We start from the raw sequence: 26295 nt of genomic DNA, 5'->3' as shown, positions 1-26295 counted from the left end.
ATTATAACTTTAGTGGCCCCTCCATATGGATTATCTACCTCGAGGGACACATCGTAAATTTCCCGCCAAGGCTTGTGGATCTGGAAGATCCAACACTCAATCTTGGTGACAATAGGAGCAGTAATGTGGAAACCTTGATGAAGAGTTCCGGCCGGAAATGTCAACCATTCTTTCTCTTTGAACTGATACTGCTAGACCTGTTGAGTTCCTTCAGCAGATTGTTTTTTGCTACAGATTCTAGCATCTGCAATTTCTTGCAGGTTTCCTTCCGGTGGAGGGTGGTGGGGGGGGGGGGGGGGGAATCCAAACTGCCTCAATAACGAAGAAGCACTGCAGGTGCGGGAATCTTGAGCAGGTGAAGAATTGTTGGAGGAATTCTGCGTGCATGGGTAGAAGTGGCCAGTCAATGTTTCAAGTCAAACCCCTTTATGAAGAGTTCTGACTCGAAATGCTGAGCGACTATTTCTACCCATGGATGCTGTCTTACCTGCTGAGTTCCTTCAGCAATTGTTCCTCTTTCTCAATAATGAACCTCTTTTAAAATCTATGTCTGGAGTCGGTCTTTCTCGACCCCCCCCCCCCCCCAACTCCTGCAACTCCTCTCTAGTAATGTCGTGCATCATCTGAAGGTGGAAATTATCCAAAGAGCATTTAAACTCTTTGAAATGAGTAAACATACAGAGATGCTGGAGGAACTCAGTTGGTCTCACACCGTAGATAGGAGGTAAAGATTTATTACCGATGTTTCGGGCCTGAGCCCTTCCTCCAGGTATAAGGTGTCAGTTTTCAAAAGGATTTTTTTAATGTACAAAAGTTGAGTTATCATCTGCTCAAGATTTTTTTTAAAAAAGGAAAATGTACCTTTTATGCAGAGGATGGAAAAGGCAGATCACGCAGTCCTTTTACGTAGCCTGGAGCAGTGTGCCAGCTTCTAAGGGCAAAAGGGGTGGGATGTGTAGCACAGCAGTGGCCGCTCTGCAGCTGCCCGCCAGCCCCGTCGCCCTGCCGCCTGACAGTCCCTGACAGCATGAGGGAGCGGGCGGCATGAGGGAGCTGGGCAGAGTGAGCACCTGCAGCCTGAGGGCTCCATTGCCTTTACATTCACTTTTTTAAAAACCATTATAAAAAGTCCTAAATGTTGGGGGGAAAAAGGAACGAGTGGGAGGCAGAGGAATCCAGACCAACAAACAAAAGGTGTTAATTGGATGATAAGAGAAGAGGGGAGAATTGATTTTGGCTCTGTGAAAGGAGACAGAGGGAAAAGGAGAGAGAGAGAGAGAGAGGCCTTTTTATAGTGAAATAAAAGTGAATGTAAAGGTTGATATTCTCCTTCTTTACATCATTTCACTTACTTTCATAAAAGTTCTGAGGGCGGATTCAGCGGGTGAATTCTGATCCAAATCGAGGGTCCACTCAGAAGTGGAGTGGTCACTCCACCTCCTCCATAAAATGAATGCCACTGGAAGCAGTTACAAAGGGGAGGGCTGATGATGTCGCGATGACACTGTCACCCAGGGTTCCCATGGTGATTGGTGCTGGGGATGGCTCGGTCCCGCAGCCCCAATGTGCTGCTGATTATGGAAGAGCCAAGGGCCATTGTATGTGTGTCCCACCATGGAGTTTGGCCTTAGTTCCAGTGTTAGTCGCGTCGCAAGGTGCTGGAGCGGTCCCAAAGCAGCCCGATGAGATGTCGGAATGGCCCGGTGAGGTGCTGGAGTGGCACTCCAGTGAACTCTGGCAGCACTGCATCCCATGTTTTAACAGGGGTGAGGGGGTGGAGTGGTGATGCAGGGCTCTCTACCACCAGGGAGCAGGGGGGCTTGCACAAGAGCAACTGTACATGGTCTCCTCTCGTTTCCCCCCCACCCATGAAAACAACCTCCATGTTTCCTTATTTGCTCCCATCTCCCCTCCTGCACCTCCCTGACTTGGCTGGCGCCGGGGAACCGTCTGTAGCTTCTGCCAGAAGATTTTTTTTATAATGAGAACTTCTTTTTGTTTTAATGAGGGATAAATGGCCATCTTAATTACCCATAATCCTCCATGCAGGTGGAACCACTTTGCATTTCCCTGGCACAGGCATTGACAGAGTAGACAATGCTCCCACATTGAGACGTGGCTCGATGAGATGCCAGAGCGGCCTGGTGAGGTGCCGGGGTGGTGCTTCAGTGAACTCAGGCAGCACTGCACTCCTGGAAGTAAGTTTTAACAGGGGTACGGGGTGCAATTTCAGTGCTTGCCATAAGCCGCTTTCCCTTTTCGGCACATATGGTGGTGGGTGGCGCTACTGCATCACTCGCCACACCTCCTTCAGCTCTGGAAGCCGGCTCCTGCCTCAGCTGTGCATCGGGGATCACAGGATCTGCCTTATAAGTCGTCACCATAAAAAGGGGAAATTGCCTTTTTCTTGAGCCAGCGTAAAAAGATAGAGAGACAGAGCTCAAAGATGGGAGACATGGGGAAAGATTGGGGGGAGGGGGTTGTCTAAAGGAAAGCGAAGTCTATGTTAATGCCATCCGATTGGAGGATGCCCAGATGGTATACAAGGTGTCAGTTCTCCAATTTAAGGGTGGTCTCAGTCTAGCAATGCATGGGACCTTAGAAAGACACGTGTGGCCAGTGGGGAGATCCAGGCTACTGTGGTGGACAGAGTCAGGGTGCTCAAAGAAGCGATCTCCCAGTCTCTCCAAGGGGCCACTGGATGCAGCAGATGAGTTCACTAAGCAGGTACAAGGAAAAAGCAGGTAGGTGTTGTTAGGTCTGCTTTGTTCATGAATGAGTGAGACAAACACCAGGCTGAGTCGAAATCAGGGTTCTTTGTTCTTTATTACCGGATTGTAACACTTGCAACTAACCATGTTAGTCGGAGAATGCATTCTGCCGTTATCAGCAAAATGGTGATTTTTTTATACCCTTGGATACATGCTTAGAACATCATCATATCATTACTTGTCCAATGACTAAAACTGTTGCTATCCTTTCCCTGCTAGCTTCCTGCCTCTCAATCCATCAATGTCTCTCTTATCTTGTAAGTACAAGGATGCATTCACATCTTGTTACAGCCCTGTACAGGGTAACTCCTTACACATTCCCATCTCATGATGTTTTACCTTACAGTGTCTGAATCAATGTTTCAGGTTGGGACCCTTTCTCCTATCGAGAACATGAGTAAACATTCGTAGACACTACTTGTACATCTTGCCAAAGCTTGGTCTCTGCCAGCTTGAAATTTCCGTCTGCCTGCCACCAGATCAAGTAGGTCTGTAGAAGTGATACTTCTTACATAGCAACGAGCACAGAGGACTGAGGACTCACTCACTTGTGTAAAACACAGCCATTGCATTCTGGGAAATTATTCCCATTTTCCCAGATTACATGCTGTGTAAAAAGCTCGGAACTGGAATGGGGGTGCCATTCCCATTCTGACTTTTTCCCTCCTAGACCCCTTGTCATTTTCCTGGAACGCGTGCAGTGTAAAGTGCACTGCAGGCACTCCAGGACCAACTGACTAATGAATACGATGGTTGATGAAGATGACACGTCGACGCTGTACGCCCCACATATGCTATATGACACAGTGGACATCTACACAGTGGGTCTATATGATCCACGCATGTTATACATCGCAGTTGATGTTGACGCAGTGGCAATGCACGTCCCGCCTCTTTACATACTGCAATGCCAGTATGCTGTCTAAAATCTCAGACAGAAATGGAGATTTGCAGTTTTGTTCGTTCCTGTGTGAACGATCGATGCTGGGACATTGGAGACACTTCATAATAGTAAAATCCCGCAAAGTCTGCGCAAAAATCATTACTCATGGGCTGAAATGGCCTGTTACCGTGCTGTATATCTAAATTAAAAGTGTACTCAGCACTCTTACATTGAATGGACAGTTTGAATTGTAATTATAAATATAAATGAAAGAAATAATTATTTTCTAATTTTTTTAACTGGATCACAGAGGAGATGGGCATCTGTTGTCACCCTGGTAGAAATGAATGTCCTCAGTCCTTTTGATTCACTCCTACTTCCTGTCAATGGCTTATTCCAAGGCCTGCATTAGATGTGGGCGAGATAAATCTAGAAAACAATATCTAAATTATTTAAATCATTCCACTTTCATTTACTTCATCAAATTGGAGAGCTGGTGTGGTGCAGGAAGCTAATAATAATTACTACAGAACTTAGAACATTACAGCACAGTACAGACCCTTCAGCCCACAATGTTCTGCCGACCAATGAAAAAATCTACTCAACCTTCTCAACCTCACTCCCACAACCCTCTATTTTTTATTGTATTAATGTGCATGCCTCGGAGTCTTTTAAATCCCCCTGTTGTACCAGCCTCCACCACCACCACCGCAGGCAATGCATTCCAAGCACCCAATATTCTCTGAGTGTAAAAAAAAACAACTTAGCCCTGGCATTTCCCCTGAACTTTCCTCCCTTCACCTTGTACAAATGTCCTCTGATGTTTGCAACTCTTGCCCAGGAGAAAAAGGGTGCTTGCTGCCCACCCTATTTCTGCCTCTCATAATCTTGCAGACCTCTAGTAAGTCATCTCTCATCCTTCTTAGCTGCAAAGAGAAAAGTCCTGGCTCTTGCCTCACAATCCAGGCATCATCCTCTGGACCTTCTCCAAAGCATCTACATCCTTCCTGCAATGAGGCAACCTGAACTGAATACAATATTCCAAGTCTGGTCTAACCAAAGTTTTATAGAGCTTCAACATAACCTCTGAACTCAATCCCCTGCCTAATGAAGCCCGGCATACCATAAGCCTTTTTAATTACCCCATCAAGCTACAGGCAACCTTGAGAGATCTGTGGATTTGGATCCCAAGGTTCCTCTGCTCTTCCACACTGTTAAGAATCCTTACCATTATGAAATTATAATTGGACAAAATATATTCACTTGGAGGAATCCAAAAGCTTTGATTGGGCATTTGATTCAAAGGATTTCTTTTCAATAAGATTAATAGGAAACTGAAAACCGAAAACGCAATAAAAACAGAACATGCAGTTCAGTATTTTTTTTGTTTTATTTCAGATATACAACATCTGTAAGCTAAAGAGAAAAACAGCGTGGAAAACAAAATGCATTATGAAGAAAATTGATAAATGACTCAATAAAATTTAGATCACAAATTTTTCCTAAACTAGGTCAGCAGGGAATTGGTGGGCCAAAAGTCCTGTTTCTGTGCTGTAGAACTCTTGTGACTCCATGGTTGGTCAGACAGTACCTGTGGAGAGAGCCTTTCCTCAACCTTACCTGGCTCTTTTCTGATGAACCATTCAGTTTTCTCTCTCTCTCTCTCTCTCTCTCTCTCACTCTTGATGCTGCCTGGGCTCCCGAGGAGTTCCAGAATGCTAATTTTATTTCAGATTTCCAGCATCTGCGGCATGTAAGAAATTGTAAAGATTCTGTGGCATTCTTCATACCATCCTCTTGCTGATTTATCCTTTATCTATTCACTAGCACAGTCTGTGGAACAGGACAGAACCACAGGAATTGGCTTCTGTGGGATCCAACAACAGGAGGTTCACTGCTCCCTGAAGTTCCACAAGATGGGGATGATACTATCTCTGTTGAAATCTTTTTTTCATGTTGGTGCAATATAATCCATAGAAAATGAAGATTTACCAGAGTTGTTTGGCACATGACTTTAGCTCAGAATAGTTAATAAAATCAAACTTTTTAAAAATGCACAGAAATGCTGGAGGAACTCAGCCGGTCTGGCAGTGTCTATTGGAGTTAATGACATTTCAGGCCTGACCCCTTAATAAAAACTGAAGACGAACAGGGGGAAGGAGTCCAGACCAACAGCCAAAAAATGTTAATTGGATATGATAAAAGGAAAAATGAAAATTGAAGGTATTGAACTGCCTAGTGCAAAACCAGAAGGAAAGCCTAATCATGGCTAACAGGACATAATTGTGTGAATGGCATGATCTGAAGTTCCCTCTAATCTGTTTCTATTTTGGAGTTGTCAAATGAATTAAACTGTTCAGTCTAATAAGGGTGGTTACATTTACAAATAGTAGCGTGGTCTGCCAGTAAATCGAGACAGGTTGGATTCTGAATTTGTCCTTCTCCAGAGATTTGAACACTAACATCCAGGTTCGCCCAATGATGTAGCACTGAAAAAACACAACACACTGGGAGTTGCCATCGTTCTACTGAGGTATTAAACGTTGACCAATATTAACCTCTCAATTAAGTTCAATGAAACAGATTGCCTGGTCACTATCATATTGCTGTTGACGAGAGATTTCTTGCTGCTGCTTTTCTTTACCATCACAGCGGCTACACCTCAAGAGGAACTTCAACAGCTGTAGAGAACCAGAGATTCTGGAAGTTGCTATATAAATGTACTAATCCCAGAAATGATGGCATGGATTTTAGATCCAGTTCAGTTTTTATCTTATTCACCAGTTTATTTCTCATTTTCAAATAAAATAAACAATTTATAATTATATTTGGGTCTCTACAATTCTGTTTTTGGGGAACACTTGATGTTTGGAAGATTGGTATGCTGACCAGTTGTTACGACACACCTGGGAAAATAATATTTTAGTAGAATGGGCAACCTCCCCCAACACTTCTTGTCATTGTGAAATCTGGACTTCACTCTATGTCCCTGTTTTCAGGGTCTACCAACAAGCGCATATACTCCATGTCCCCATTTTCTGGGAATGGTTTTATACCCAACCATCAGCTGGTTGGTACTGGTGTTGGTACTGGTGTTGGTACTGGTGTTGGTACTGGTGTTGGTACTGGTGTTGGTACTGGTGTTGGTACTGGTGTTGGTACTGGTGTTGGTACTGGTGTTGGTACTGGTGTTGGTACTGGTGTTGGTACTGGTGTTGGTACTGGTGTTGGTACTGGTGTTGGTACTGGTGTTGGTACTGGTGTTGGTACTGGTGTTGACCCATGGACCCAGTCTGGAGTATGTATTATATGTAAATTTTAAATTTAGTCATAACAGGCCCTTTCAGCCCACCAGCCCATGCCACCTAATTGCACCCAATTGACCTACAATTGAATGGTGGGAGGAAACTAAAGCCCCCAGAAAAAAAAACCCATGCAGGCAGGGGGAGAACGTACAAACTCTTTACAGACAGCGTGGGATTCGAACCCTGGTCTCCATCGTTGGTGCTGTAACAGCGTTATGCTAACCATTTTGATAACTGTCCTGCCCTTATTATGAAACCTTTATTATGAAAGGTTAAAAATGGCCCGAGTCCAAAGAGCTAAGTAAAATCATTGCCAAGTGGGTACATTGCACCAACTGTTTCCAGACAGACCTTCAAGAATGCTTGATAGTAGCTAGTTAGATTAATCCCCCTCCCAACGTTACTGCCACGGTTGCACCCCATTCGTGTCATTTTCCTGAAACATTTGCTCTGTTCTGTTAAGGGATGGGATTGTGACATTCACTGGGAGCATTTCTTAAATAGGGCTCAAGGAGTCGTTGAGGTCCCTTTTCAGCTAGCACACAGTATCTTTGACGACCACCATCAGGAAGGAGGTGCAGGAGCTTCAAAATCGGGATGCTTGGCTGGAAATTTAAATTTAATTCAAAAAAATTTAGGCATACAGGTCCTTTCATCCACAAGCTCATGCAGCCCAATTATAGCCAATTAACCTACAGTCCCGATACGTTTTGAAGGGTGGGAGGAAACTGTAGCACCCGAGGAAAGCCCATGTAGACACAGGGAGTGCTGGATTTGTACCTGGGTGACGAGCGCTACGCTAACCATTGCTGCCACTTGCCACGGAAATAGCTTCTTCCTGCAGGCTGTGAGATTGATGAACAGTATCCTGTAACTGAGTAAAGCATCCAAAAATATTTGTATACATTTATTTTAAAATACAGCCATGCATTGACTTGCGTCCAGGTTACATTCTAGAAGTGGGGGCACAAATTGTTTTGGGCGTATGTCAATCATTATAGGTGAAATGTACTCATCCAAGCTCCTGACACCTGACCGCAGATTCTCACCCCAGCTGCCCGCTCACCAGAGCTCCCGACTGCCCACCCATCCAAGATCGCAGCACTCTGACCATAAATCCTCGATGTCCCAATGTACTGGCCACGGAGTCTCTCCTAGCTCCTTGCCGCCTGCCCATCCAAGCTCCCGATGCCCCGACCGTCCAACCTCTGGAAGTCCTGATGCCCTAACTGCGCGACTGCAGATGCTCACCTCAGCCATCCGAACCCCAGAGCTCCCAATGCCCTGGCCACTGACTCTCTCCTAGGCTCTTCAACTTACTGGACAACATACCTCGATCTGTGATCGGACGCTACTCGATGGGGTGTAAGTCAAGGTATGGCTGTATATCCATTTAAAAAAATTTTACACCTGCAGCACGATAACAGGCCTTTTCAGCCCACGAGCCCGTACTGCCCAATTAAACCCAAATGACCTACAACCTTAGTATGTTTTGGAGGAAACCAGAGCACCCGGAGGAAACCCACGCAGACACGGGAAGAACATGCAAACTCCTTACAGACAGCATCGGATTTAAACCCTGATGCCAATCATTGATGCTGTTACAGTATTGCACTGTGCTATCTGTGCCCCTCCCGGTGGAGAATGAGTGCATGGTAAGATATTGGGAGGTTTCCACTTTCCACAGAGATGCAAAAGGAGCAGTTGTCCTGGGACACTGCCTTTAACAATTACACGTTAATCAAGGCAGATTTACATTCAAAGTGCTTGGAGGTGATATCAATGTTGTAATGAAGGAAACGCAGCTGTCGATTTCTGTATCACATCCTGTTGATTGGCATAGCATGGTGATTAAATGGTCTTGGGAGTGATATTTCCTTATCAAACCTTTCATTAAGCAGACTAAATAAGCATGACATTTCAAGTGGGTATTAAATCTAGAACTGATCAATTTGAGAGCCGCCGCATAGTAACAACCCCTTGGGCCCAATGAATCCCATTGACATCCACACTGATCCTATGCTATTCTGAGTTTTAAAAAAAAATTCTTACCCGTTCGCAAACTTTGGTCTTTTGTGTGGGGTTAAGAACTGTTACACTCTTGTCCCGTGCCACTGACATAACCACACGCAGTCAGAAAAAATTCATCACTGTGGCAGGTTTCCACCAACCGCGGTTTTGTGATCCTTTTAAAGAGTTTCTTAAAAATTAAGCTTCTCCAGCCACAAACACGTGATTAAAAACTTTTAAATATTAACAAATATTTAATGACCGGCTGCTGTGTCTAATGAAAGTATGGATTTTATTCAAAAATAAAAATCTTTTGGTTCATTTCTAGTGATTTAATTTTGATTACCCCCAGGTGGTGGATTACATATCATTATGTTTTAAATCTGTACCAACCTACACACCAAAAAAAAATCAGGGCGGCACGGTCAACGAGCCGATTAGCTCAAAGCTGTTGCAGCGCTAGCGACCGGGACCTGGGTACAGATCCAACACTGTCCTTAAGGAGTTCATTACCTTCTCCCCGTGTCTGTGTGGGTTTCCTTTCACCCTTCAAAATGTACCAGGGGTCAAATGGGTATAATTAGGCATCAAGGGGTGAAAGGGCACGTTACCGTGCTGTAGGTCTAAAAAAATTTTCAATGAAAGTAAAACAATTTTTTATGTTCCAAAATACTGCCAAGTTGCTCCATTTCAAGTGGGTTTTATTCAGGAATCTGCGGTTGTTTTTGAGAAAAAACTTGAACCGACCAGTCGTTCAGAAAACCATGCAATTTTCAGCTCCGCGTGGTGCCTTGTTTACTGACCTCTCCCATATTGGATCTGCTGCCTCCTTTCCATCTGTTCTTTTCAGTGATATTGGTTGAGAGATAAATATTGGACTGGGGCTTCCTGGGGCGGGGGGGGGGGTATATATTTCTGCTCCTCTTTGAAAAAGCATTTCAAGGGGTTTTATTTTTATTCTCACCCAAGAGCAGATGGAAAAATGTTTAAAGTCTCATTAGAAAACCACCACCTCCTAAGATGATGCAATCTCTCAATATTCCACTGGGAATGATAGGGTAGATTCTTTATTCATTTCACAATAAGATATTGCAGCAAAAAAAAACTGATGAGAATCCAAAGGTGGAGAATAGTTGCCGATTGTTCCAAAATTTATGGAATGATTAGTTCCAAGGTCATTTTAATGTGTGAAGGTCTGCTAACAGATTCATTGACTAAATAAGGGGAGGTTGTGATCCAAGGTAGCACTACGCCGTGCTCAGGGCTACTGACAGATGCATGGTAGTAAATCTTCCTGCAGCACATGTCTGCTGTGAATGTAGCTCTGTGGTTCGTGCTCCTAAAATAAAACTACAAAGTGGCTCTGAAACCAGAGAGGGGTTTCTTAAATATCACTATGTACAAAAGACCATCTTCATTTATTTTCATTCATGATTGCATTTATTACTCTGTAGTAACAGGCTCTGTGTCATAGGGGAGCATTTGCAGGCCATGGCCCCCAAATGAGTTATGAGCTTCCCCCCCCACCCCCAACCCACCCGCCTATCGGTGGCACTCGTGTCACTAGGGGGTTGCAGACCGCACCGGTTGATACCATCAGAGGAGGTGGTCACGAAAATGAATCACGTGGTTTAGTCTCCACGTGCTATAAGCACGCGTGTTTGTCTGAAACACCAGGGGGTGGGGGGGAGAGTGTGATGGCACGGCAGATGGAGGAGGTCCATAGCAGGTATTGAATGAGTTCTTGAATGGCAGTTTGTGCCCCCACCCACCACAGTTACCCTAATGCCCCTGAATTAGATCGCTTCTGACACCGACTCTGTGTAGTAATAAGTACATCTGAGGCATTAGCTTTCATGCGCTTTTGATGTTTATGTTAATATTGGCTCTCATAGGTTCTTCATGATGAAAAGAATGAACTAAATGAATAGATTCCGTTTTTATTCCAATGGTGGCAAATTATTAGCAAGAATTGATTTGAATTAAGGTTTGAATTTTTCATTTTACAAACTATCAAATGTGGTGATTAGAGAAACAGTACCTTGTTACAATGTAATGGTTTTGCCTCCCGAGATATCAGCTTACTTCTAGATATTATCAATCAAGGGCTAGTGTACGGTTTCACCTTCTACAAGTGTTTGTGCTCCTAATGGATTTCACTGGCATTGAAATGTTCGCCAGTGTTCCTCTTCTTTTGCCCACACAACTGGATTCATTCTCATCTATCCAACTGTAAAGTCTTCATCGCCTTCATTCCTTCCTACTCATCCACATGGTGCTCTCAGTATTGGAAAGCACATCAATTTCCATCTATATTTTGATGACAGTCTTATTACCATTCTCTACGATCCAAGTTCCAAAGGGTAAACAGCACCAGTGACGACCTAGATGCAATGGCCATCAACCTTTACTTCTTTGGAAGCCTAAGGAGGTTTGGCATGTCACCTGTATTTATTAACAACATTCTTTCGGCACACCATCTTATCAGGAGGCATCACTGCATTGTGCAGGAACTACTCTACCCAAGACTGCGAGTAGTTCCAGAGCATCGTGAATTTGGCTCAGACCATCAAGTCAAATTCATTGTCATCTGATTGTACAAGTTCAACCCAATAAAATAGCATTCTCTGGTCCTCAGTACAAAACATGCAGACACACGACCAGACATAAACATACAGACAAGCATACAGGACAAGTATTTAGCTATACAAATACATTGATAGCTATTGATTTGCACAAATGAGAGTCTGGGATGGTTAGAGTGAGCAGTACCTTTGGTCATTCAGCAGTCTCACTGCCCATAAGAAGAAGCTGTTCCTCAGCCTGGTGGTTCTGGCTCTGATCCTCCTGTATCTCTTCCCCTACAGGAGCAGCTGAAAGATGCTGTGTGCAGGGTGGAAGGGGTCCTCAATGATTTTGTGCACCCTCTTCAGATCAATGGTCCCGTTAAATCATGTTGATGGAAGGGGAGGGAGAATCCAGTGATCACACATATCCCTCTACTCTTCATTAACACCATCTATAACTCCCATTGCCTTAGAAACCAACACCTTAAACAACTCACCTCACCCTGGCCACACCCTCATCCTCCTGTCATGAGAAAAATTCATGAGTAGGAGATCACATACTACTAGATTCAAGGGTGTTTTTTTTTCCTTGCTGTTTTCAGACTACTGAACAAACCCCAAAATAGTAAAATGATGTTGCCTTTTCTCTCTTTATCTCTGCCCTTTTGTACTATACCATACTATATATGAGAAGTCTTGCTGGGCTGCTCACAAAACAACCTCTATCACTGCATCTTGATACATGTAATGATAAACTTGAATTTGAAGTTGAGGAACCCCGGGAAGGGAACAATGATGCCCTGAAATATATCAATATTACAAAAAGAAGTGTTCATTGTCTTATATTACATAAAAGTGGACAAATCCCTAAGGATTATTAACCAAGTGTATTTTAGGAAGGTGTGGAAAGAAAAGGAAGAAATTGCTGGGACCCTGGCAGAGATTTTTGTACCTGCCTGAAAAACTGGAGGTTTTGTTAATGTTGTGCCTTTCTTTAAGAAGGGCTGCAGGAGGGAACTACAGGCCAGTAAGTGGAGGTAGATACTGGAGGGGATTCTGAAAGATAAGATCCATCTGTATTTGAAAAAGGCATAGTCTGATTGGGCTTGTGTATGGGAAATTGTCCCATAAATTTGATTAAGATTTGCAAAGGTGAGCAAGAGGATTGATAAGGCAGGGTGGCAGATGGTATCTAAATGAACCTACTTGAGCAATGCATTGATAATGTCCTGAATGATAGCCTGGTGCAGAGGGTAGATCACATGGAATTCAAGTTGAGTTTAGGCAACAGGATAAATATCAGGTTGGTGGAAGGAATCTGATGGGGGTAGTGAAGAGTTGTTTTCCAGACCCATGACTGATGGTGTTTGAGAGAGATTGGTGCTGAGTTTCCCTGTTGTTCGTCATCTATCTTTTATTATTTGGATTAGAATGTATTTGGCATGTTTAGTAAGTTTGTTGGGGATACCAAAATTGGTGGTGTGGTGGACAGTAAAGAAGGTTGCCCAAGGTTCCAGAAGCAACTGGGAAAGAGGGCAAGGAAATAGCAGATGGAATTTACATCTGACAAGTGTGAAGTGATACATTTTGGAAGTTAAACCACAACAGTCATGGGAATGTTGTTGAACAGAGAGACTTAGGGCTACAAGTATACAGTTCCCTGAAAGTGGCCACGCAGATATTGAAAAAGACACATGGCATGCACACCTTCATTGGATGGAGCCATTGCCTATAAGAGTTTGGATATCAAGATGCTACGAGATGTTGGTGAGACCATGCCTGGAATATTGTGTATATTTCTAGTCATCATTCTCCTGGAAGCGTGGCACGGACTTTTGCTTTAAAAATGAGGCAAAATTTTAGCTCTGAGGGTTGTGAGGTTTCTCTCTTCCTCAGAGAACTGTAAAACAGTCTTTGAATATCATTAATGCAAACACAAATAGATATTTGGAAAGCATGGGGGTGAGAAGCTTACCACAGATAGGTGATAATGTGAAGTTGAGGTTAAAAGCAGGTTAGCCAAGATCTTATGAAATGGTGGAGCAGATTTGAAGGATTGAATAGCCAACTCTGCTCCTAATTTGTATGTTATTTTAAAACCCATTATTGAAAAGCCTTGGAATATTTTGCAACATTATTGGTACAAAGTAAATGGAAGTTGATGTTCAGAAATCATGCTATATAAATTTGTTTTCTTTTTATAATTTCAAACTAGACCTTATTCTCAATAACATATATATATTGTGTGTGTATATATATATTTTTATATATATATTTAAAAAAAAATATTTACACATTCATGGTATCATATTTCTATATGCACAAATAGTGTTATATTCATTTGTACATTCTGTCATGGTACCTTATAGATTTAACCATTTATATTAGCACTGGTACAAGAGTTGCTTCCTCTTCAGTTGATTAAGGGGTTTCCCTACCAATCTCAGCCCCTCAATGTCCAAAAGCAGAGGGATCCTAGATCATGATCCTTCCCCACAGGACTCTTGCATTAACCGCACTGAGCCTCGCTGCATCCCTCAGCACATAATCCTGCAGCCTGGAATGTGCCAATTTCCCACCTGCCCATTAATCCAGATTCCCTAAGATGACAGGGAGACAGCACCATGGGCATAGATGGCGACCTATCCAAAGCATCATGCACTGCCAAATGCACGATTTTCACGGTTTCATTGCAGGTAACTGTCTTCCAGTTGCTATCCAGAAAGGTATTAAAAGGGTGAAATATCAGCAGGACCCAATCATCTTGCCTTTGACGGAGATGAGGAAGCTTCATTCAAGTTCATTTACTTTAATCTGACTGTCCGTATACGACTTTGATGATGTAGCATTTCTCCAGACCATAGTGCGCGCGCGCGCACACACACACACACACACACACACACACACACACACACACACACACACACACACACACACACACACACACACACACACACTGTAATAACCACATGCTAGACACATAAAGATATAATTTAAAATAAATCGATATAAATATTTTTGGATGATTTACTTGCATACAAGATACTGCTCATCAATGTCACTCACTGAGCCTGGCAGTCTTCATTTCTGCCTCACCGGAGACACATTTCAGTGTAGAGAGAGGTTAGGAGCCATTCAACCCATCACTGTCTGATGCTCTCTCACGTATCCCTGGTTGTTTTGTGACCTCACTGCCCCCTAGAATTCAAGAAAAACACAAAACAAGTGCTGGAGGAACTCAGCCAGTCTCAATGTGTCCATTGGGGATAAAGATAGAATACTGATGGTTCAGGCTGGAGACCTTCTTCAAGGTTTAAGCAAAAAACAGGAAGATAACTGAATAAAGGCTGGAGAGAGAAGGGAGGGGAGCAGATCAGACCAACAGAAGGAGTTAATTGGATACCAGAGGAAAGGTGAGAATTGATTTTGGCTTTGTGACAGGAGACAGAGGGAAAAGGAGAGAGAGAGAAAACCAAAGAAAAAGAGACAGGAGATTAAGCAGAAACAGGAGGCCAATGTTAATGCCCAGACAGCAGATGAGGTGTGGTTCCTCCAATTTGCGGCTGGTCTAAGTCTGACCATGGGCAGACATGTCGGCAAGGGAATGGGATGGGGAATTGAAATGGGTGGCCACTGGGAGATGCCCTTAAATTGCGGAGGGCAGGGCTCAACAAAGCGATCTCCCAGTCTGCGGGGGGTCGAGGAGACCAGGCAGTGGAGCAGTTGAGGAGGGGAGGGGGGGGGGGGTCTCCTATTTGCTCCTGGCTCTTCTGGATGGCAAAGGATGGAGAACCAAGTGGATGATGTGGCCTGGGCTGGTGTTGTGCGATGCCGCCACCCCACAGACGGCCGAAGCATTCGGCTGGAACTTAATGCCATTTAAGTGCGGGCTGTGTCATGCTGTAGGCATGGCTTCGGATGCCTGGAGGCATGTGATCGTTTTAAAAGCGTGCCCACTCAACGCTCCAATTCCCCCCTCCCTCCCTCCCCTATTCGTGCACTGCGTTACAATTGCAAATGTAGCAGTGCTTGAATCTCCACTCTCCCTGCATCTGATTTATAGCCGCGAATTCTAAATTGATTGGGGTCGCTGGGGCGTGGATTAGGTCTGGGCGGACAGCGAAATCCCGAATGGATCTTCACGTTGAACCGCGTCTGCAAGGGTAATTGCATCAAAACGGTAAGCCCCTTACTCGAATGTTTCTGAAAAGGCCACTTTTGGTTGCTTTCTTGCCGAACAGTTCATTCCTGCGCTGGGGAAACTCGACCCGGGCGGCTGCAGAACTTTCTTGCGGTCCCGTTGGCTTTCGCCACCCTCATTGTCGCTCTGTGGACGGATCTTGTGGGGAATTGGATACACCGTGATATTTCGTCCTGGCGCGGCTTCTTCTGCAGCCCGAGTTCAGCCTTGGAGGAACTCAGCCAGATGGTCTTTTTCTTAAAAAAAACAGGTCATTTGTTACCCCAACGTTGTGATAGGATCGAGAGGGTGCAAATCAAAGGTTAACATTCTGCCATTTAAAGTTCGAACTGCGTGAATTTGCACACGAGGTTACATTTGCAGGAAGTGCTTGAGGAGCCGCGTTAAACCCGTGTTACATGCAAGGAAATTAGGCACTTTCAGGTGGCCAAAATACCCCGAATGTCAAGCCGCCTCTTCTACCCCAACGCGGCTGTCGGGTGGCCACCTGAAAGCGGTGAACCCGGCCAGGAGCCGCACTTGTCTAACCCTCCTCCTAATTCTCCGGCTCCGAGAATCCCCCGCCGTCGCACCTGAAAGCAGCAGTGGGACTACGGCCGCAGTCCACAGGAGCCGGCGTTCGCTCGGGCGCGGCTCTCCTTCAGCCCGGCACGTTCAGGTGACAGAAAGGCGTCTTCTCCGCGGCCACCTGAACGTCCCAGCCGCACTCCCCCAGCCGCGTCTGCCGCCGCATGACCCGCGTCTGAGCACCTGAAAGCAGCATGTAAACGTGTAAATAGAATCAAACTTTATCACTAACTTGTAGCAAACATAAAAGGTGTAGCGCTTTACGGGACGACCCGAAGGAGCTTGCATCTAATCAATTATTTTTCAAGTTTGGTCACTTTTATAGTATAGGACATTATTAAACACAGCGCCAGAATGCTTTATAGTTAATTAAATGCTTTTGTGTGCCTTGTAGGAAACTTGGCAGTCAATCGGACACAAAAATTTCAGACCAGTAACCATGTGATAATGCATTTTTTTTAGAGGAGGGTTTTCTCCTCTTTGAAACTACCAGGGGAATATATTCTTTCATCTTGATTTTTTTTAGACTTACAGGATGGTAATTGGCCCTTCGGCCTATGAGCCCGTGCCGCCCAATTGACCTACAGCCCCTCTCCTGTATGTTTTGAAGTGTTACGAACCTAGAGGTCCCAAAACGCAGCAGCAATAGATATTCACCAAGACAAATGGTTACTTGAACAAAAGTTGCTTTTAATTATCTTTAAACATGAAAATAGAATCAAACTTTATCACTAACTTATTAAAACTAACTTAACCCCCTTCTAATTCTAAGTGGACGTGTATGTAATGTGTGTGTAAGTTCAGAAAAGTTCTTTGGTTCACAGACCAATCTCACTTTTCACTCCTCCAAGTTCACTGTGGACAGAATTTAACATTTATAAACTTCACCAGGCTTTGGTGCTTGAAAGGTAAATGGTTACTGCTCAGGAAGGTTCTTGTTGGTTTTCAGAGAGTGTCTTGCTGATGAAACTTGCCCCCTTCAGGTTTTCCAGATGATGACCTCTTTCTTTTAAGTCACCACAGAGTGCCTTTTTGTTTCTCTTATTCCAAGTGAAACATTAGACAGCCAGTCCTCTCCTCTTTCATGAACCACAAGGGCTTTGACCAGGCTGAATCAAGCACTTACAATGTACCTTCCACATGGGGGTTTCCACAAGCTTGTCAGCTTGTCCTGTTCCAGTCCCAGCTAATGTACAGGTTCAGCCCATTCTCTGTGCCTCTGTCCAGAGCTGTTTTCTGGTGATCCAAAATGGAATGGGTCTGAAGGGCCACCATATACGACACCAAACAATGGGGCCAAGAGTGTACTCAATGTGGCCCCTGTCCTGAGGCTTCATTTGTGGCTGCACCAGGTTGTGTGTGGAAACCAAAGGGCAACAGTGCCAAGAGCCACTCTGCACTCCCCTCCCAGATGTTGCAAAGGATAGATTTGGCCTGTGGCCACACAATGACCCAGCCAGTTGGATATTACCTTGTTACATATCCTGTGTGAGGAAAGTATTTGCAGAGTGGGGCTTTGTCATGTGGCCCCTGTCCTGAGGCTTCATTTGTGGCTGCACCAGGTTGTGTGTGGAAACCAAAGGGCAACAGCGCCAAGAGCCACTCTGCACTCCCCTCCCAGATGTTGCGAAGGATAGATTTGGCCTGTGGCCACACAATGACCCAGCCAGTTGGATATTACCTTGTTACATATCCTGTGTGAGGAAAGTATTTGCAGAGTGGGGCTTTGTCAGGAAGGACCTTGGTTTGGGATCCTTCTTCTACCGGGCATTGAGTGGCTAAGACTAGTGGAGAAACCCCTCACACAACTGAACACGGAGTAACCCCAGAGGGGGCACATTAGTCGCAATGGTGCTATTGTAATAAAATAAATGGTCAAACACTACAATGTGCAATAACAAAATATACATACAAATATGACACTCAGAATGTGAAGATGTTATATATTTTCCTTTATATTTATTCTGAATAAAGTGCTATGAAATACTTTTGAAGTCTGGTCACTATTTTAAAATTGTAAACATAGCCACAGACACGATCAAAGTATGTTTATGGGATCCTTCGCAGATGAGTTCTCGGACTCAGTCATATCACTGTATTCTCTCAGTACTGCGCTAAGTGTTAGTCTGGGTTCAGTGGATCTTGGATAGAGTTTCTTTGGTCCTCCCATTTCATCCCACCTCTCCCCTTGTATCACTTTCCCCAGGCAGCACTGTCTCTGATCTGAGATTTCCTGTTGTTTTGCTTATTCTTCCCCTATTCCTAGAAGAAGGGCTCAGATCTGAAACTTTGGCAACGTATCTTTGTCTCCTACAGATGCTGAAAAGACCGGCCGGGTTCCTCCAGCATTTTGGTGGGTTTTTACTACAGTCACAGCATCTGCAAACTTTTGTGTTTCACTCGTGCTTTGCCAAGCCTCTACTGCCGCTGTCTTCAGCTCCTGCTTTGTCCCCTTAAGTTTTATCTTCAGTATATGGAAGGTATGCTCAATTGGATTTAGAATGGGTAAATGCCTTGGCAATTTTCCAGTGTTTAGCTTTGAAAACTCCTTGTTGCTTTGGTTGTATGTTGGGATCATTGTCTTGCTGTAGGATGAAGCATCGTCCCACAAGTTTGGAGGCATTTGCACGAACTTGAGTACATAAGATATTTCTAGGCACCTCAGAATTCATTTCGCTACTGCCAGCAGCAGTTGCATCATCAATGAAGATGAGTGCGCCCCCAGTACCTGTGACAGCCACGTCCGCCCCCAGTACCTGTGACAGCCACGTCCGCCCCAGTACCTGTGACAGCCACGTCCGCCCCCAGTACCTGTGACAGCCACGTCCGCCCCCAGTACCTGTGACAGCCACGTCCGCCCCCAGTACCTGTGACAGCCACGTCCGCCCCCAGTACCTGTGACAGCCACGTCCGCCCCCAGTACCTGTGACAGCCACGTCCGCCCCCAGTACCTGTGACAGCCACGTCCGCCCCCAGTACCTGTGACAGCCACGTCCGCCCCCAGTACCTGTGACAGCCACGTCCGCCCCCAGTACCTGTGACAGCCACGTCCGCCCCCAGTACCTGTGACAGCCACGTCCGCCCCCAGTACCTGTGACAGCCACGTCCGCCCCCAGTACCTGTGACAGCCACGTCCGCCCCCCAGTACCTGTGACAGCCACGTCCGCCCCCCAGTACCTGTGACAGCCACGTCCGCCCCCAGTACCTGTGACAGCCACGTCCGCCCCCAGTACCTGTGACAGCCACGTCCGCCCCCAGTACCTGTGACAGCCACGTCCGCCCCCAGTACCTGTGACAGCCACGTCCGCCCCCAGTACCTGTGACAGCCACGTCCGCCCCCAGTACCTGTGACAGCCACGTCCGCCCCCAGTACCTGTGACAGCCACGTCCGCCCCCAGTACCTGTGACAGCCACGTCCGCCCCCAGTACCTGTGACAGCCACGTCCGCCCCCAGTACCTGTGACAGCCACGTCCGCCCCCAGTACCTGTGACAGCCACGTCCGCCCCCAGTACCTGTGACAGCCACGTCCGCCCCCAGTACCTGTGACAGCCACGTCCGCCCCCAGTACCTGTGACAGCCACGTCCGCCCCCAGTACCTGTGACAGCCACGTCCGCCCCCAGTACCTGTGACAGCCACGTCCGCCCCCAGTACCTGTGACAGCCACGTCCGCCCCCAGTACCTGTGACAGCCACGTCCGCCCCCAGTACCTGTGACAGCCACGTCCGCCCCCAGTACCTGTGACAGCCACGTCCGCCCCCAGTACCTGTGACAGCCACGTCCGCCCCCAGTACCTGTGACAGCCACGTCCTCCCCCAGTACCTGTGACAGCCACGTCCGCCCCCAGTACCTGTGACAGCCACGTCCGCCCCCAGTACCTGTGACAGCCACGTCCGCCCCCAGTACCTGTGACAGCCACGTCCACGCCCACATCCATGCTCCACAGATGAGATGGAACGCTTTGGATCTTGGGTAGTTCCAGAGCCGTAGCCAGGTTTTAATGTTAGGGGGAGCGAGCTCCTTAAAAAAAAAGGTGCCATTACCACCAATCCCTCAAAGCTGTGCGCACATCCACGACGCAGACCAAATAATTTGAAATTCATTATACATTTTTATTTTGTATTTAAAATCAAAACAAAAGGAACGTAAGGAACAGAAGGAAGAATCAGTTTTAAAGGAAGTGCATGATTGTTATTTGTATTTAAAAATCAAAAACATAATGAAAACGTCTGTTATTTAACTATTTTACATTATAAATGTAAAATGAAAACAAGAGGAAGCCATATGAAAAATGTATGAAGCAATTACTGTGGCCTCTTTCATCTCGGTTTCATTCGAGCAAAGTTATCTATTACTTAATTATAATCCACCTCAGTAGCCAACTGTCTTTCAATGAAGACCAAAGCTAACCCAGACTATTGTGGAACGAAGGCAGGACTTTGGGTTTGAGCTGGCTAATGGATCATTCAGCACCTTTGCTAGTTCTTGGTAAGGTCAGAAAAACGTGGTACAATGTGTACAGGTTGGGATAAATGGAGCACATGGTCATTGGCAATCTCGAATTTTAGTACATTGTTGATGGTCAGTTTCTTGACGCTTGAATTTGCCTTACTGCTAGGTACTCACTTTGCATGGCTTTTCATATCTTTTTCAAAAAGCTGAATCAAATGAGAAGCCGTTACCAGACCTAGGCTACTTTTCTATAAGCATATGGATAAATTGAAAGTCTTATCTAGCACTTTACTCCAGAATATAACAACAACTATAAATTTGTGAGTACTGAGTGTTTCCAGTATACCCTTTGCTGTTTTGGAGTACATTTTATATTAAAAAAAGAATCTCACAAGAGTAACCTACTAGTGCTGGTAAATTCTGCAAGGCGGCCTCTACTGCTGAGTTTCTGGATGCCCATCTAGTATCACAAAATATCTTTAGAGTCAGTGTGAAAGATTTGATATGATTGCGTTGTTAGACACTTTCTAGAGTTCCAAAAAAACAACTTGGTTTGAATATTGGAGCTTACTGCATCAATTTAGAACCAAATTTAAATTCTGTGCACAGCAGTGTGCAAAGAGTGCATTTCGAGCAACTTCCCTCAGTTTTGGAGACCAGCTAGTTCGCCCAACATGGTGCTTGCTCCATGGTAAGACTGATCGTAACACATAGTTATTGACGCCTCTAAGGTATTGATTGCTGGAAGAAGAATGTTTGACAAGATCTTCAGCCCTTGCTCCAGGTAATTCACTGAATTCTATGAATCGTTCCACTGCATCACCGTTTATTGTCGCACATCGCAAAGATGAAGAAAATTGATCAGTTCTGCCGCTATCGATAGTAGAGTCAACAATTATTGCTAAGTATTTTGCCACCTTGATTTCAGCTATTATCTTTGCTAGAACCTGGACTGATAAAGACTGCATCAGATCATTTTGTATGCCAGGGCTGAGATATGTTGCATTTTGATCACTCAGTAATAAATATTGTTTCAATAATGTATCATTTTTGGCAAACAGCTTAATAAGGTCCAAAAACCTTGCCTGCATTGTACTTGGGGAACCTAAACCTTGATCCACGTGATGACCACAGAATGTCATCCCTCTTTTCCCAAATAGAGAACCGCATCTATAACGTAGGTTAGAATCATCCCATTTTTATCCATCTCTTTCTGCTCTGCCGTTACAAGGCCAGCAAAGACAGTTTTGTCATTGAACAAACAACATTTGGTAAGGAAAAGAACTTTCTCTGCTTTTTGGTGACTTACACTTTTTTTCATGTTTTTCTATTTTGTGTGTGTACTTTTAACAAAAATCTCGCAACCAGTCTTTGGATCATTCCAACCATCTGACCAATTTACAAAAAGCCAACAAGCAAAACAGTTTCTTGTTTGCTCTTGGTGGGTAAACCAACCAGTGCCTATCCATTTCACAACCACTTTTAACTTGTTTCTCCCACTGGAAAATGAAGACACCGAAGGGGAAGTGGTAGAGACGACCATCCGCCTCGGATGTGGTATACTGGCAGTCCTCTGAGCGGGTCGGGAGCTGGCAATAGGGCGACTTTAGGTCAATCGTGGAGAATACCTGATATTGCGCAATCTGATTAACCACATTGGATATGTGGGGAGAGGGTACACATGGAGCTGCGTGTACCGGTTGATGGTCTGGCTATAATCTATGACCTTTCTATTCTTTACCCCATTCTTTACTACAACCACCTGGGCCCTTCAGGGGGTATTTCTGGCCTGGATGATGCCATCGCCCGACTTGATGAATGCTTTGTTTACAGCGCAGTATTGCCTGCTTCTGGTGGCCACCGGGTTGCAGTTGGGGGTGAGGTTCGCGAACAGCGGTGGAGAGGTGACCTTGAGGGTCAAGAGGCCGCAGGTTGAGCGCAGAGGGCCGTCTAGAAATTGTTCATTGCAAATAGTGAGGGGGGGGGCTGGGTGAGGCACATCGAACCCTAACATAATGCTCTTGTAATATCTCGGCCCCAGAGCTGTGACATGATGAGGATCCTGAAGTGTTTGCAAACTGTGCCTTCAATGGTCAAAGTCACCTTACTGGACCTGTGGACGTCTGCAGTATGGGACTTGGACGTAAGTGATATCTTGTGGTTGACTGGTCACACTTTGAGGGATAGGCACTTAGTGGTAACAGAGTGAATAAAGGGTTTCCATACTACCGCTATCAAACAAACAGTTCATTAAGCGCCCGTTTACCTGGATGTCCATCATGGACCTGGCGAGTTCATGTGGTCCCTCTTGGTTCAGGGTGACGGAGGCTAGTATATAGATTCACTGTCTGAGCCCATTGAGGGCCCGAGTTCCTAAGGTGGCTGCCTTCGCTATTCCCCCATGCTGCAGCGGGTGCCGACCTTGTGGTCCAAAATAGCGGCTCCCGTAACTTGCACATGGCGTCGTTGGTCTGCAGAAAAGATGGCGCTGATCGTGCTCTCTGGGGTGATGGCTGTCTGCATGCAGCACTGCTAGGTTTTGCGGGTGGGTTAGACTTCTGCGTAATGTCCTCTTTCCCACATCTAGCGCATACCACCTCCTTCACAGGGCAACGTTTCTTTGGGTGCTTGCCTGCAGAAGTGGAATCTGGGATGATCACCAGCCATGGCGGCTGAGGTCAGGTCACTAGAGGAATGTAATGATGCCTGTGACCAGTTGATCATGGCATGGGATGATCCCCCTCCCCCCCCATTCCAAGTAGTCATCTGAGTTTTAGAGGGCCACCTCCAGCGTCCTTGTTAATTCCACTGCCCCTTGCAGGTTGAGTACCTTCTGCTCCCAGGGGTCACTGTCTTGTGTATCCAGAGTGGATTCTTGATGAGGTCCTCTGTGTTCTGGGCAGTTGTCATGCCCAACAGAGAGCCTGGAGGGCTCATTGATAGTTAGCGCTCGATCTGCTGGTTGCTGCTTCCTGGTGGCAAGGAGTACCATTCATAGATCTCATTCACTCTTCTGCGATACTGGACCTTCAGTCTACCCATGGCTTCCACATACAATTTGGCCTCGATCATTGGGAAGACGAGGGATCCGACTCATGAGAAGAGGAGCTTCAGTCTGTCCTTATCTGTGTTAACAACACAGTCACCATCAGGAAGTCCTCAAAGCAGTGTAGCCAGAGTTTGAACATGTTCAGGGCATCAGACAATCGGGGGTCTGTGTTAAGGCTCTCCGATTGCTCCATTTTTCTTGAAAAATTATAGTCAATAAAATTGATGCACCATCAATTCCCACAAAAGACTGAGGTTGTGAAACTGATAGGCTTTTATTGACTATAGACTGGAGCACCAACCAACCTCATCGACTGATCACGGCAGCATGAATGGGAAGCATGCAAGGGGTCATGGGTAGGATCAGTCTTGGGAGGCCGGCAGTAGCCAATCACAGTATAACAGTTGATCATGGTATGAACACAAACAGCCAAGCCTTCACAGTCCTCCTGTGCAGAGAAATCCAAAGACTCATTCCCTCTGGGTGAAGACCTTTCTCCTCACATCTGTCCCGAATGGTCAGTCCTTTGACCACTGCTTTTAGGCAACCCAGCTGATGGAAGCATCAACCTCAGTTCCAGTTCTAGGGAACTGACAACAGCGCAACTTCTCACTTTTGCGCTGCTAAATCCAGCACGTTTATCATAACACCACAATAAACAGCGCTGACGTCTGGCATTGAGAAGGGGATTCATTTCTCGCACTCGTTGAGCAGTGAGAGCTGGTATCTGATCTGTCAGACTGTTGGAATCTGAACTTTACAAATGCTAATATAAATGGACTTTAGGATCATCCTGCATCAAGAATCACAGAGACAAGCATCACTTCTATATTCTAGGTACCAAGCTTTTTTAAAAAAAAAACATACATGACCAGCGGCTTTCAGTGCAATTTTGTGAAGGTAATTTAAACATCAGGTTCCTTGTGTCTCTCTGTTAAGTATCAGAATGTTCTGTTTTGGTTTCGAGTGAAGTTTATTGTCACCTGAGTGTACAAACACAACCAAACATAACACACATACAGACAAAAAAAAATACATACGCAAGATAAGTATTCCAGCTGTATGAATGAATAAATATTATCTCATGAACATGAGAATCTCAGATGGTTAGTGTGAGCAGTTCCTTTGATCGTTCAGCATTCCCACTACCTGTGGGAAGAAGCCGGGTGGTGCTGGCTCTGATACCCCTGTACCTCTTCCCCGAGAGGAGCAGCTGAAAGATGCTGTGTGCAGGGTAGAAAGGGGTCCTCTATGATTTTGTGCGCCCTCTTCAGACCACGTCCCCAATAGATCATGTCGATGGTGGGGAGGGGGGCACCAGTGATCCTCTCTGCCCCCTCTTATGGTCCTGGGGGATTGGCCTCCTATCCATTTCTCTGCAACAAGTGAACAGTACTACGATGCAGCCCTCTGGGATGCTCTTGATTTTGTACTGGTTAAACTTCAAATTTAATTCAATAACCTACTGAGATTACAGTACCCTTTACAGTGCTGAACACTTTGTGTTAATAACAAGCAAGAATAACACAAGACTGCAGAGGTTCCCTGCAAAATATTTATTGAGATTGTATCATCAGTATTGAAAGTATCAGAACTGTGGGATTATAATGAGAGTTGGAATGCAACTGTTGGAGCAAAATCCTGTTGTCTGGATGATTTGCATTATAATCCCGGACTAATATCCCTTGTTGTATGCTTCAATAGATTAGGATAAATCTGTGGATGTTAAAGGGCCAACCTAAGCAATGAAACTGCTGCATTTTTATTTATTCTGGTGAATAGACAGGCAAAGCGCATTTTAATAACGTGGATTAATGATCATTCAAATTGTACTCAGAAACACCAAGAGCAAAAGGAAAAAAGTGTGTGTGTGAGAGAGAGTAGGTGATATGATTCAATGAATATTTTTCTGTGCATTCTGAAGCTCAAACTTGCTGCAGAAATTCTAGGAATTTGATGTTAAATGAACAATACCTTTCTCAGTGTCACTTCATTGGAACTGCCAGCTAGGGGCAGCAGGTGCATTCCTACCTGCATGTCACCACCCTGTTTGGCAGTTTGAGGCCCCATGTATTCAAGACCATCCACCTCAGAAGATGAATCAGTATTTCTCTCTCAGACGTTGTTTGACCTGGTAGGAATATCACGAATGCACGATCTTGTTTCAAATTTTTAGAAACTGCTTGTGCTCTGCAACTCTCAGTACCAGCGTGCTTTTCGTCTTGTTTTATGCTAATCTCCCTTACCCAGCATCAAAAGCATTGTGTTGATGGGATAGTCGTGCTCTATTGCAGCCATTCTCCATTGCTCTTTTATGCAATTTAAAATGCTCTTTTGCATTTTTTCAGTGCTGGTGAAGGGTGTAAACTTCAAAAATTAAGTTTGCTTGACTCTCTGCGGATGCTGCCTGCCTGTTTATTTTAGATTTCCAACATCTGCAGAACTTTGGGGGGGGGGTGGGGGTTTCATTTATGGCTTAATTTGTTCATTA

At 45.2% G+C, this 26295-nt stretch overlaps 1 protein-coding gene and 1 long non-coding RNA gene across 9 annotated transcripts in view; one reads left to right on the top strand and one right to left on the bottom strand.

Moving 5' to 3' along the window:
* rbm20 (RNA binding motif protein 20) overlaps nt 1–26295 on the top strand; it is a 183592-nt gene that overhangs the window by 86346 nt on the left and 70951 nt on the right. The gene's annotated exons all lie outside the window — the stretch shown is intronic.
* Nucleotides 14548–16492, bottom strand: LOC138744248 (uncharacterized). 2 transcript variants are annotated; one of them, XR_011345403.1, is made up of 3 exons: nt 16310–16492; nt 15730–15973; nt 14548–14734 (listed from the first exon to the last, which is right to left on the bottom strand). It is a non-coding gene; the product is annotated as an uncharacterized lncRNA (long non-coding RNA). The 2 variants fall into 2 exon arrangements; XR_011345402.1 differs by having other exon boundaries at nt 15730–16492.

This window comes from Narcine bancroftii, chromosome 10, assembly GCF_036971445.1.
Source record: "Narcine bancroftii isolate sNarBan1 chromosome 10, sNarBan1.hap1, whole genome shotgun sequence".
Classification (NCBI taxonomy): domain Eukaryota; kingdom Metazoa; phylum Chordata; class Chondrichthyes; order Torpediniformes; family Narcinidae; genus Narcine; species Narcine bancroftii.
This window is presented reverse-complemented; position numbering and strand designations above follow the sequence as displayed.